This window comes from Lepus europaeus, chromosome 11 (genome assembly GCF_033115175.1).
Source record: "Lepus europaeus isolate LE1 chromosome 11, mLepTim1.pri, whole genome shotgun sequence".
In the NCBI taxonomy this organism is placed as follows: domain Eukaryota; kingdom Metazoa; phylum Chordata; class Mammalia; order Lagomorpha; family Leporidae; genus Lepus; species Lepus europaeus.
The window spans coordinates 31,705,365-31,718,518 of NC_084837.1; positions in this window are offsets into that span (position 1 = coordinate 31,705,365).

Sequence of the window (13,154 nt, forward strand, 5' to 3'; positions counted from 1 at the left end):
GAGAAACAATGAACAGCATTTGTAAGGAAAACCTTTGAGGATAAAAGCTATAATAAAAGATCACTTGATTTCCCTACTTGAGTTGGTATTAATAATATAAATAAAGGATGATCTCATCAAGTTGATTCAATCAACAAAACAACAAATATCCCTTTCAATTCTCTAAGCTTAACCTATCATTAAATATTCACAAAAAATCAATGCAGCATCGTGAGAAATTCATCCTTTCAGAATACATTTGATTAAAATTACTTTTAGTATTAGGAATACCTTAAAATGTTGAACAACATTTGAAAGTTTTAGAAAGAATTTTGGGACTGAATCCGTGGTGAGAGATTTAGACTTAGAAGTCATATAGAGCAATTTATAGAAAATTAGAGGTAAGCAAAGTTATAGGAAGGGTTATAGTTGTTTAAAGGAGATACAAAGTCTTTGGACAAATGAAGATCTAAAATTGGATTCAGGGGGTCATTATTTACTTCTCACATAATAGTTTCAGTGGCCCATGGAGAGTTCAAATGAAATTACAGAAAGGTATACAAAAATAGAAGACCAGTTATTTTTTATGGAGTTTGTTTACTTTTCAGTAATATCTGGGTATGAATGCAATTATCAATATTATGTTACCTTTTGTAAATGTACATTGAATAGAACTTTTCAAAGTCATGTCAGTAGTAGAAAATAACCTGAGAGCAAATCTTGGATACTAAATGCTTCAGCTAGAAACTGAATTACTAACTACTCTTTTTTCTTTTTTAGTCATTCTGCCCCGTAAAATATAACTCGAAGTGACAAGGTTTTGTCTATCACTTCATCCAGATTTACCCAATTCTATGATATGTTCATAATAATACATTCCTATTCTCCAATGTTGTCCATAAATAATTTCATAATCATTAAATATGTAATAATTATATGAAGTGAAAAAAGCCAGGCACATGAACACAAATGCCACATGATCTCATATATGGAATTTTAAAAGGTTATTCATGGAAATAGAGAATGGGATGGTGGTTAGTAAGGTTGTGGGAAAAAGTGGGAAAACTATTCATTGAAAAGTACATCATTTCATTTATATAGGATGAATTAATTAAAATGATCTACTGTACCACACAGTGGCTGTAGTTAATAAGAATGTATTATATTTTTAAAAACTAGAAGGAGAGTAGATTTTAAGCTTTCTTAAAAACAGAAAGTGCCCAGGGAAACCATGGCTGGTAACCTGAAGCTGGGGGCCTAGAACTCTATCTGTGTCTCTCATGTAGTTGGTCAGGTCCCAAGTACCTGAACTGTTATCATCTGTCTCGCAAGGTGCAGATTAGCAATAATCTGGACCAGAGGCTGAGAGGCTTGAACTCAATCCTCACACTCTAATATGGGATATGGATATTGCAGGTGGCATTAAAGTTGCCCACCCTTAATTTTGATTTTTTTAAATTAAACAAGTGTCCAGTGTTGTCACTTGCAGAGCCTGAACCACATATCTGAGGGCTGCTTTGAGTCCTTGCTATTCTGATTCCAATCCAGCTCCCTGCCAATGTGCCTAGGAAAGGCATAATGGATGATGGTCCAAGTACTTAGGCCCCTGCCACCCATGGTGGAGACCAGGATGGAATTCCTGGCTACTAGCTTCAGCCTGGTCCAGCAATACTTGTTGTCGCCATTTGGTGATGAATTAGCATATGGAAAATGAATCGCTGTTACTTTCTCTTTCAAATAAATTAAATATTTTAAAAGACCTAAACCACTATTGAAAGACATTACATACAAGTATGAAAACACAGTAACTATTAATATCATTTATGTACTTCTTTCCAGATTTTTATATTATTCTGTATCTAAAATAGAATTTCTCTCTCTCTGAATCAATGAGATTATACTAAATGATGATGTAATAGCCAATGTATTAATCAATGGTCAAATTGCCAATACCTTAACATAGTGGAGTATGTTGATTTAAGTCCAAATTGTGTGTGTGTGTATGCACTAGACTGGCAGGATGACTGTTCTCCTTGTTGCTTCATATAAACAAACACATCTGGTATTGCTATAATAGAGCAGAAGAGATAGAACTCACATACTGGCTGTTAAACCTCCCACCTGCAACTGACACAGCATCTGCCAAGTTGATTTCATTCACCTTTTCTTTGCCAAAGCAAGATTGTGGATATAACTACTGTATTTGTTGTTGTTGCTTTGTTTTGTTTTGTTTTTACCAAAATGAAATGTCTTTGATGAGCTAGTGAGAAAGGAAAGAGATGTCCATTTGGCTAAAGTTTTGGAGGCTAGATATCCAATTGGCATAATGCAGGTTCTGGTGAAGGTCCCAAGACAGACGACAAAGCATCTGCACAGGAAGGCTCAAATGATGTCAGGAAGCAGAGAGAACCTGGGAGGGGCTACACACCCAACTTTCCTGTCAACCCTCTGGTGAGAACTTCCTTCCAAAGCACTGCCGCATGACCTAAGGCTCCTATCAGGAGCCTTATAAGTTCCACCACCGCCCAACAGTGCCACCCTGGAGACCAAGGCTTTAACCATGGGTCTTCAGGGGACATTCAACATCCAAACCACAGCAACTACCTTCTCAAAAAGGTGAGGATGTGCTACCTACCATTTTTCTGGAACATAAAGTCCTAAAATTATTTAGTAAACAGTAGTACTGAGTGCATTGAACTTTCAGCTCACCACATGTGGAATTTATCCGAATCACAGAAAATGGACATTAAATTGATGTTTAATTTTACACATCTACTTTTTATATTATCATCCATCTATGGATTTAACAGATAAATGCTTCAAATTCCAGTTTGCAAGGAATATTTTATTATAAATCTTTCAATATCAATAAAGTGAATTCTAATGTCATTTATCAGAAATTAGAATCAAATTCATTCATTCTATTATGTATACACTATTTATACATAATAACCCCAGCTATCATTATAATTCATACTTTCTGAAGACTTAATTAAAATCTTCAAATGTTTAGAAAATCTTTAAATATTTCAAATGCTTAATGAAAATGCTATTTAATGTTTAAATAGTAATAATTTTTATATGAAAGATCTTTTAAAGTAGTCAAGGAGACCTCTTACAGCTTTTTATGTGGGAACAAATTGTATTATACTGATTAATTTGCTTAAATAAAATTTTTGCAAGACATTCTAAATAAATTAATAGTGAGGAGTCAAACATATTCTTCATTATAATGTACTTATTCAAAATCATCAATGGTGTAAATAATGTCAGATGACTATAAAAGTATTCAACGTCTTAAATAAAATTATTTACCTAGCAAATACCATAATAAATTTCCTTGATTTGACATACAAAATGTAAGTGGAGTTTATATTTCATATCTCAAGAGGCTTACACTTGCTGGCGCCATGGCTCACTAGACTAATCCTCCGTCTGCTGAGCCGGCACCCCAGGTTCTAGTCCTGGTCGGGGCGCCGGATTCTGTCCCGGTTGCACCTCTTCCATTCCAGCTCTCTGCTGTGGCCCCGGAAGGCAGTGGAGGATGGCCTAAGTGCTTGGGCCCTGCACCCCATGGGAGACCAGGAGGAAGCACCTGGCTCCTGGCTTCGGATCAGCACAGTGTGCCGGCCGTAGCAGCCATTTGGGGGGTGAACAAACGGAAAGAAGACCTTTCTCTCTCTCTCTCTCACTGTCTACCTCTGCCTGTCAAAGGAAAAAAAAAAGGGTTACACTGTATTGAGCAGATATTTTCAGTTACTTCTATTGTTTAGCCTAAGGCTAGTTTGATATTTTACTATACATCTGAGAAACTTAAATAATTAGTATCTCCCTTCAAGATATATTTATATACTTATTAAAATACTCAAATATGAATAAATCAGATTTACATGACCTACAAAGAAATCAAGGTTACTGATTTGATATTATTCTGAAAATATAGGATAATTTGTTTGTTCATGGGAAGTTCCTCTTTCTCTGTATGCCATCTGAATTCCATTATTTCTAAATCATATTGATGATACATAACTTGAATTCTGAGCTGCAAATTATAAACATTCTTTTTCATTAAAAATGAAAATATTTTAGTTTTTCCCAGTGGTGATATGACTACATAGAACAGTATGTTTTTGAAATCTCTAAATGCCATACATTTAATAATCAGTTATTAGTTCAGATAGCTAAACACAACAGATGAATTATCCACTTAAGTAAAATATGAATGTAGTGAATGTAATTGCATTTGCAGTTAAGACCTTTTTAAAGAGGTAAGTAAGGGACAGGCGTTTGGTATGATTATCAAAATTCTGGTTAAAGTGCTGTATCTCACATCAAAAATCCCACCCCTTTTCAATATCTGGCTCTGATTCCTGACTCCAGCTTCCTGATAATGCAGATCATGGGAGGCAGCAATGATGGTGCAGGTAGTTGGGTTCTCGTCACTAAGTGGGAGGCCTGGATTGAATTTCCAGCTCTTAGCTTCAGTCTGGTCCAGCCTAGATGTTGAAGGCGTTTGGAGATGAATCCATGGATAGAAATTCTCTTCTTGTATGTTTCACCCTTTCTATCTCTCTGCCTTTCATATAAATAAAGATAAATATTTTCAAAAGACTAAGTAAAATATCATTGTTGTCTATTTCCTATTCTTCCTTCTACTTTGATCTCTTATGCTACCTCCAAAAATCCAATAGTAATGTTATAGGTACTTTCCTTTTATTTGCTTATTTGTATTTTTCCTGAATTATTCATTTACCTGTTTCCACAATTACTTAAAGTAAATAGAACCAATAGATCCACATGATTTTTTCTGCTTCTTCAACATTACAATTGATATATTGTCAGAAAAGTATTAATCTCACCACCTTTTAGTAACATTACTCCAAAACATCTTAAAGCTCTTTTAGTTTTCAAGAAATATTGCATGATATTTTATCAATAGACTTTTGATAAGAATGACTGAGACAAGAAAGATTTAGAAACTACAGTTTCTACACTTGTAACATGACTATCATAACTGACAGCTATAAAGTTTCAGGGAAATTTTATCTGAATTAGATGGATGATGTCAGGAAAGTTAAGTATGAATAAATTACTTTCAGCAGTTTATAAATTGAGTAAAATGTGGTTTATAACTACTATCTTGATTTTTTGTGAAATGTTAATTTTTTTCTATCACAGAATAGGTGTTAGTCTATCAATCTACATAATTTCAAGTAAAATTTATGAGCAGAATAAAAGGAAAATAGCAGTCTTTTTAAAATTCTCAGATTAAACCAATAAGAAAATATTAGCTTATTGTAAATATAATAAAATGAGATTTTAAAGAAGTTAAGGTATGTGCTTACAATTAAAAAGTTACAAGGTGGTAACTGTTCATGCTGTTTAATGTTTAAACTTAGTAATGATTTTGAAGTTACTCTAAGGTGTATAAATCCTCCTTGTTTCCTTACATATCACCTGTTTATCACAGATATAGATGATCTTTTCTGGAACAGGGTTCCATATTTTTTTTTAAAAAAACTTGAATTTGTAGACCTTATAATTATAGTCTCCATAGCAATCATGAAAAATTACTCTCAGTGATTAGTTCACTAACAAATTTAGATTCCCTTTTCCACTATGCTAAAGCAGCAAATTTGACAGGGAGATTGGATGCCTAGATGTTAAACTCATTAAGTTTCTCAGTTTGGGCAAAATATTTAGAAAAACAAAGCTGCTATAGCATCTACAAGAGGCTCATAATTTTACTTTTCAGTCTTTTATGTCAAGCAGTAATTTTCAGCAAGGGAAGATATTGCAACCTTGGGGATATTTGGTCATGTCTGAGGATGGTTTTGGCTATCAGTACTGGAGAGAGGGTATGGCAAGGAAATTGTGCTACTGATATCTTGTGGGTAGAAGCCATGATGTCACTAAATGTTGAGAACATCGCCCCCAGTAAAATATTATGAGGCTCATATTTTCATTTATACAGATTTTAAAAAAACTTGATTTATAGACATCTTATAGATAAATCAATTAAATTTTATTTTATAAATAGTAAACTGAGTAATCCATTGGATGTTATTAAATCTAATACAATAATTAGGTTTAAATTATTGAGTAATCAATTGGATATTATTTAATATATTTAATGATGTAATAAAAAGTAATAGATATTTAAGTAAAATTGAAATTTTTTAGTACATTTCTAAGCACTATTAATAGGAAGGGAAATGTAAAGAGAAAAGGGCATTTTTGAATCGTAACACATAACTTAGTTATTTTATTTCATAACAAAAAATGAATAACTTACACTTAAAACAGGATTGGAAGAGCATGAACACCTCTGAGAAAAAACGATTAGTTGTAATTAACAAAACATGTCTTTATAACATGGTAGGAATTATGTCATTGATTGTATTTTTAGAAATCATACAAATATGCAACTGAGAAGCAACTGGCTCAAGAATATTCACTAAAATATTTGTTGTTTCTAAGACTGAAGAAAGTATGTATACTCAAGTTGACTTCAAGTTTACCATTTGCAGCATGTAATTGGTATGTTACAAAGTTAATTATTCTATTTATTAGATAGATCGATGATAGACACTACATAAGCACTTGTAGGCAAACAGAAGGTCATGATATTATGCTAGGAATTTGTCATATGAGCACAATTATTGCCAAAGCTTTCAATATCTCTGATGCTGTTTGGCTTTCTCAGGACAGCGCCATAAGGGCAATATTTACTTAGTCAATGGAAAATGGGCAAATAAAATAATTACACTGAAATATTCATCAATTTTCAGCCTTCTGTAACAAAATATCTGAATTCAGAACATACCAGTGTGACCTGGAAAATCTGTTGTTATAATTTTCCATGACTGAAATTATCTCTGAGTTAGGAAAAGATAGGGTGTCCTAGTTGGAATGTGGTGTCTTGATCAAAGAAAGCTTTAAGAATAGCAGTATTTCAAATTGTCTTTTTCCTTGCTAGTTTGAAAGTTTTAACACTATGCAATGTTAGTAAAATTCAAGATTCATAAAAATATTTTTAAGTGGAAGAAAAAAGTTAAAAACTTCATGGTTTCTCAATGGAACATATGTGTTTGATGGATCGGTTTCAGGAAGAGAATTCATGCAAGTTGTGGATACAGCTAATAAATATTTTGAGGTTATTAATGTCATTTTTGTATGTGGAATGAATGTACATCTGTAATTATAACTGTGTCTATAGTAGTTTTGACCCTCATTTTCTCTCCCTGAGAATTGTCTCTTCTTATGTCTTCCATGGTAGATGTCCCACTTTCTTTTTCTTATGGACTTTCCAATGAAGTGTAAGAAGATTAAGAAAAATTAAAACATCAAAATGATTAGCTGAGGAGGGGCAGGAGTTTATCCTAGTGATTAAAATGCCAGTTAAGACATCTGCATCCCATGTAATAGTAGCTGAATCTCATTCTCAGCTCTGGTTCATTCTAGTGCTGACCCCGGCAGACAGCTATGATGGGTCAAGTGCTTGGGTCCCTGCCATTCACATGGAGACCTGGGTAGAGTTTATAACTTCCTGCTCAGCCCTGCTCTTCAGGGAATGCACTGATACATGGAAGTGCTCCTTCACTCTCTCTTTCCCTCTTCCTGTCAAATAAAAAAGTTAGAAATGGGTAACTATACACATTTCCACATAAATGTAGGGAGCATCCAACAGAATATTATATTCTTCTTGTATATTATAGCATACCAGAAGGTATATGCCTTCATTAAATTTAAGTTCTTTCTACTGTTTTTCAGTTTTCTTTTCTAATGTATGCAATGAAAAAGTTTTATAAATATTTTGTGAATTTGTTTCTTGCTATTTGATGATTTCTTGATGTTATTTTTCTGCTACTAGTATATAGGAATAAAAATGAGTTTTATTTCTTTATCCATCATCTTGTCTTATTCATCTGTAAATGCTATTGTTATGTAGATTCTTTTAGATTTCTTACATGTACATCATACTGTATAATCTTTGATGAGTAGGAAGAAAAGCCCAAAGAAAATATTCAAATGAACCATGAAAAGACAAAATAGTGGAAAATACAAGAGATGTAGGAGGTAATGTGGAGAAAGTGAAAATTTCTGACATAATTATACTTGAAGTTAAACATGAATAGGTAGGAGAACAATGGGAAAAAGCACTTACACATTTTGGTAAAAACTACATTTAATAAAAGACAATAAAATTATCATAGAAACATCCAAGGGGAAAAAAAGGTGACACTAGTTACGCTTGTTAAAGTGTCACCAATGGGGCAGGTGTTTGCTGTAGAGGTTAAGACAGCGCAATAGAATGTTCACATCCCATGTCAACGTGATGTGCATTCCTGAGACAGCAGATTATGACTCCAGTGCTTGTGTCTCTGTCACAAGAGAGGGCACTTGTCTCCCAGGGTGCACATTAATGGGAAGCTAGAATGGGTATGGGACCTGGGCCTTGAGCCCTGCCACTCCATATGGGATACCTTTGTACCAAGTGGTGTCTTAACTGCTATGCCCAACACCTCCTCAATGTTTTCATCTTGACTTAAGATATGAAGAGTGCTCATACAAGAAGGTTCTAGTAAAGAACATATAATCTTTTACCATAGCCAAATATTGTAGGTTTGCATAGGAGGACTTGGATTATAACAGATGAATTCTTATTTCTCATATACCAGATACACGTCAGGAACACAAATATCAAATACTGAGATACAGATGTGTGGGCTCGACCCATGAAGCCTGTGCACTGCTGGGATGGTGAGGCGACAGCGTTCTTCAGCAAGAAGCAGCAGAGACAAGTTTCGGGGAACATGTCCATTTATTAACGAGCAAGCACACCTTTTAAAGGTCAGGCAGAGGGGGCAAAGGGCAGGCAGAAGGGGCGTAACTAATTTAGGGCAACACTAATTCTATAGGATAGAACCAATTTTGGTGCTGCTTTGCTTCTCCAACCAGCTTGAAAGTCACGTAGCTAGGATAGCATTCCAGGTGGTCCTAATGGGCTTGGGCCACACCTAGGAGCTCTTTACCGGATTGGCAATTATGGGATCCTTTAATTGGGAGGGGGATCAGTCTGGGGCTCCCAGTGCCCTCCAGCAGTCAGGTTGTGGGGTCCTTTCTGGGAGGCATGGTGTGCAATGCCCTCTCAACCTCCTACATGGGCAGGGCAGGCAGACTCACCACCATGTACAGGATCAACCACAAAGGTGTATGAAGGATTTTGAAATTTACTCATACAAAACCAGCATGTGAGTGAGAGCTCTCACAAAAATGGTCCAAATCTTATTCATAACTTCAAAGTTACCTCAGGACAACCAGAGGATACCAAAATGATACCTATCTCTTTGTTTGCAGTATTTAAAATTTGGGACAATATGAAGGGTTTCTCCATGTCAAGGATGCTAAACTGTGAAATTTCCTAGTTGTAATAGAAATCAAAGTAGTTGATGATTTGATTATTTCTTAAATAAAGAGTTAAAATTTCCTGGGGAAAGGATCAGTTTGGGATCACAATGAGGGAAGAGTTGAAAGGATGATAAGAAATACGCAACACACATGATATAACCAGACTCAAAGACAAAGTTATTAATGCCTACAAACTAAATTTCATGCTTGATGAGAATTTATTCTTCTCAATTCTAGGGACTGAAATCCAGGATCAAATCTCTGGTAGATTCAGTGTCTAGTGATGACCTGCTTCCTTGTTTAAAGATATCAGTTTCTCACTCTGTCCTCACTTGGTGGAAGTGATGAAGAAGCCTCTACAATCTCTTCTTTAAGAGCACTCATACCATTTATGAAAGCCCCATCCGCTTGACTTAATAAGCCACTTAAATACCCACCTTCTGTTAACATTCTACATTTATTTCAAGATACAACTTTAGAAGGAGACAAACATTTAGCACATAATAAGATCAACTAAATCACTTAACTGACCTGGTTATAGTCCCACCTATATTTTCAACCCTTCCCTTTTGGAACCTCCAATTGTCAATTTGCTGTTCTGGCAATTACCCTTATCTATCCTACTTTACAGCAATATGTTTTATATGAATTGTTTGAATGTGCACTATTCATTTTCTAGTCATATTTCCACCAGTGTAATCTGGCTTTTGCTCCTTCAGTGCCACCTAAGTTGTGCTCTTTTTTAAGATCAATGCTGAATATATTCAGTGCAATACCTGCCAGCTCATTAAGATTCCCTTAGTAAAAATTTTTGTATCCTTCTGATATCTCCTGGCCAGACTGATTAAAATACATGCAAAGTCAGCTAAATCAAAGTGAACCACTCATAAATCTTTAAAAAGGATTTAAATACTTAAGTAATAAACTAGAAAAACTAAAATTTTTTTATTGATCAGTACTCCTCCAGGGAATATCTGAGATTCTCCTGCTGCAAACCTTGGAGCAGTTGTGTTCCTATCATTTTCGTTTTAGATAGAATGCTCTCATTGTACTTTGATGGATACTTTCATTGGCAGAAGACATTGTATAAACAGGACATTTTTCAGAGTTAATGGAGAGACTGTTAATCATTATGTTAAGACCACATATGTTATTAAGGCAACTGTAGCAAACAAGAAGATATGATCACCTTCCTTTCTTGCTTAAGTTCATTCATTTTCTCTTGTATATGACCGAAAAATCTGTTTGAATCAATTACAGCATCTTTCATGTTGCTAAATATAATGTATACTTCAGTCATAAACGGGCTTGGTTTCTCAATACCATTTACAACCACTCTGATTACTTTTTACTTATAGTTAACACTCTCTTACCAGGGTCTAAATTTGTTTTGTTTTTCATCATTTCTCTTATTGTCCTTTCTTTGCAATCTTCTATTGTTGAAAAACAGTTCCTCATGGGTCTTTCACATAGATACACATCTTACACTTAACTGGGCTCTGTTTTGCTTTACCTTTTCATGCATGTCTGTATAGCATATGGGTTTTGAAGATCGGGATGATGTCTCATTCTGAAACAGAACAAAGTTTATTGTCCCATATAGTAAAGATAATGTCTGTCTCCTTAACAAAGGATGGGATGGCTTACTGCCTTTTATAAAAGATTCAGGTTCCTTAATTTCAGGATTCTTATCCAGGAACAGGCATCCATCTAGACCCATTTGCAGTGACTGATCTGTGAGACTTTGGAGGTGTGGGGGAACAGTCACTAATATGCTGATACTCATGCTGATTGCAAAGCATGAGTAATAAAGTCTGTGATCTCTGATCTAGGAGTCAGAATCCTATTGTTCTGTTAACAAATCTGTGGCAGACTAACATTTTAGCTGCAGTATGATAAAATCTCAGATCTTTATGATTTGTTCTCAGATTCTTTCTTTCTAAATTCAGGATAGTAAGGTAGGTCAGGTTCCATTCTCCTCTCATTATGTGAATCCCTGAGTGATCCCATTCACTCATAAATCACAAAGTCTTTTCGTAATATGGACTCGCAGATTCAAATAACTCAATTTCATTCTCTTCCAAGTTCCAATGCATGTATTTATATTAAACATGCGATACTTATGAATTAACTCTTGGGTGTCTTAATAAAGGTTATCTTAACCTTTATGCCCAGGTTTCTCTACACATACTTATTGAAGTATTCCAAATGGTTCTTTCATCCATAGTTGTATGCCTTTGTCTCACTGTTGGAAAGATTGGCTATGCCCTATATATCCCTAATGTTTTCTTGCAGAAAAACTTCCCTAATTCTCCTATATAAATCAGCTCTTTCATTTTTCACTCAGGAATTTCTCTTCATAGAATTTGTTCTTTTGTCATTACATATTTATTTGTGTGGGGAAAAAGTGTTACAGTCACCAAGCCTTCTGTCTGAATCCAGAAAATTTTCTCTCTGATTATTTTATTTATTCTCAGGGCCAAGTAAAAATTTTTGATATATTCTAATTATTAAATGTTTGTTGAATGAATACAAGCAATGACTCTTTACTTCATAGATGGTCTTCTGTGTCAGTTTATTCTGCTTTATTTACAGAAGATGGCTCTATTGTCTAATTTGTTGCCTAATTTAAAAAGCATTTTTGTTTTATTTTCTTTGTGTGAAAGCTAATTTTTAAATTCATAAGACTTTTTAAATAGAAAAGAAGCAAAGAAAGGCCAGCAACCTTTTCTATTTATTCAGAACTAAGGATTGTGATCACCTGAATGCGTATTCCTACAGAATCATCACACTAAAATATGATGTATACATGTTTATAGTGTCACTGCATATCTGTACCCTTAAGATCAAAGTAAAATCACTTTAATAACTTAGTATTAAAGCAGACATTCATAATTTGTTTAATAAACATCTGTCATTAGAGAGTTTTTCTTTTATAATTTAAATGAACAGTTTGACTGGTAAATACTTATTTGAACCTTCAATTAGTCACTTAGAGTAGTCATGAAAAATATGGTCCTAAAATAAGTTTATCTATGTCATTTTCTTTAGCAGGACAGAATAGGTCATACAAAATAGTAATATAATTCATTCATTTGTGTGCCAAGACTGCTTATTATCTAAGTGAAACTGCATCTTAGCAAGTGCTTCCCATGTTCTGCACGGTATAGGGATGTGTTCATTGAAAACTGCATTCGTATTCTTAAAATTTCTGTTGAAAAGCACCAGATATACTTTTCTACTTGATAGCCATTACTCTGCGCAACTTACATAATTATCCCTGAGTTCTAAACTTTTTAGGATGGTGAGAAAAAAGAAGAATATTTAGCAAGAGTCCTAATCATTCCAAAATTTCACTGTTATCAACTCTACATTAATCCCATCTTTCAGAATATTACTCTGATGTGAACCTAATTACTTTCTGATGTCTCCATTTTTATTGTGTACCTTCAAAACTCCTTTTGCCTTTGCTATCCACTCAGCCCAGAATTAACTTCCTTCATTCTCACCTATTGAAATGCTTCTCATTCCATTTCTACTTTGAAATGCTATTTCATTTGATAACCATTCTTAATTTCCCAATCTCACTGGAGTCACAATTAAAGACTTCCTTTTATTTGGGGTTTTCACATCTTGTTCTTCCTGCATCTCTGTAACACTTCAGAGTGCCTTGACTTGCAAGTCATTCATCTTTTATTCTCTTCTACTAGAATTAGGAACTGAATTTTATTCCTCACATAGCACAATGAAATGAAAAGAAGGTG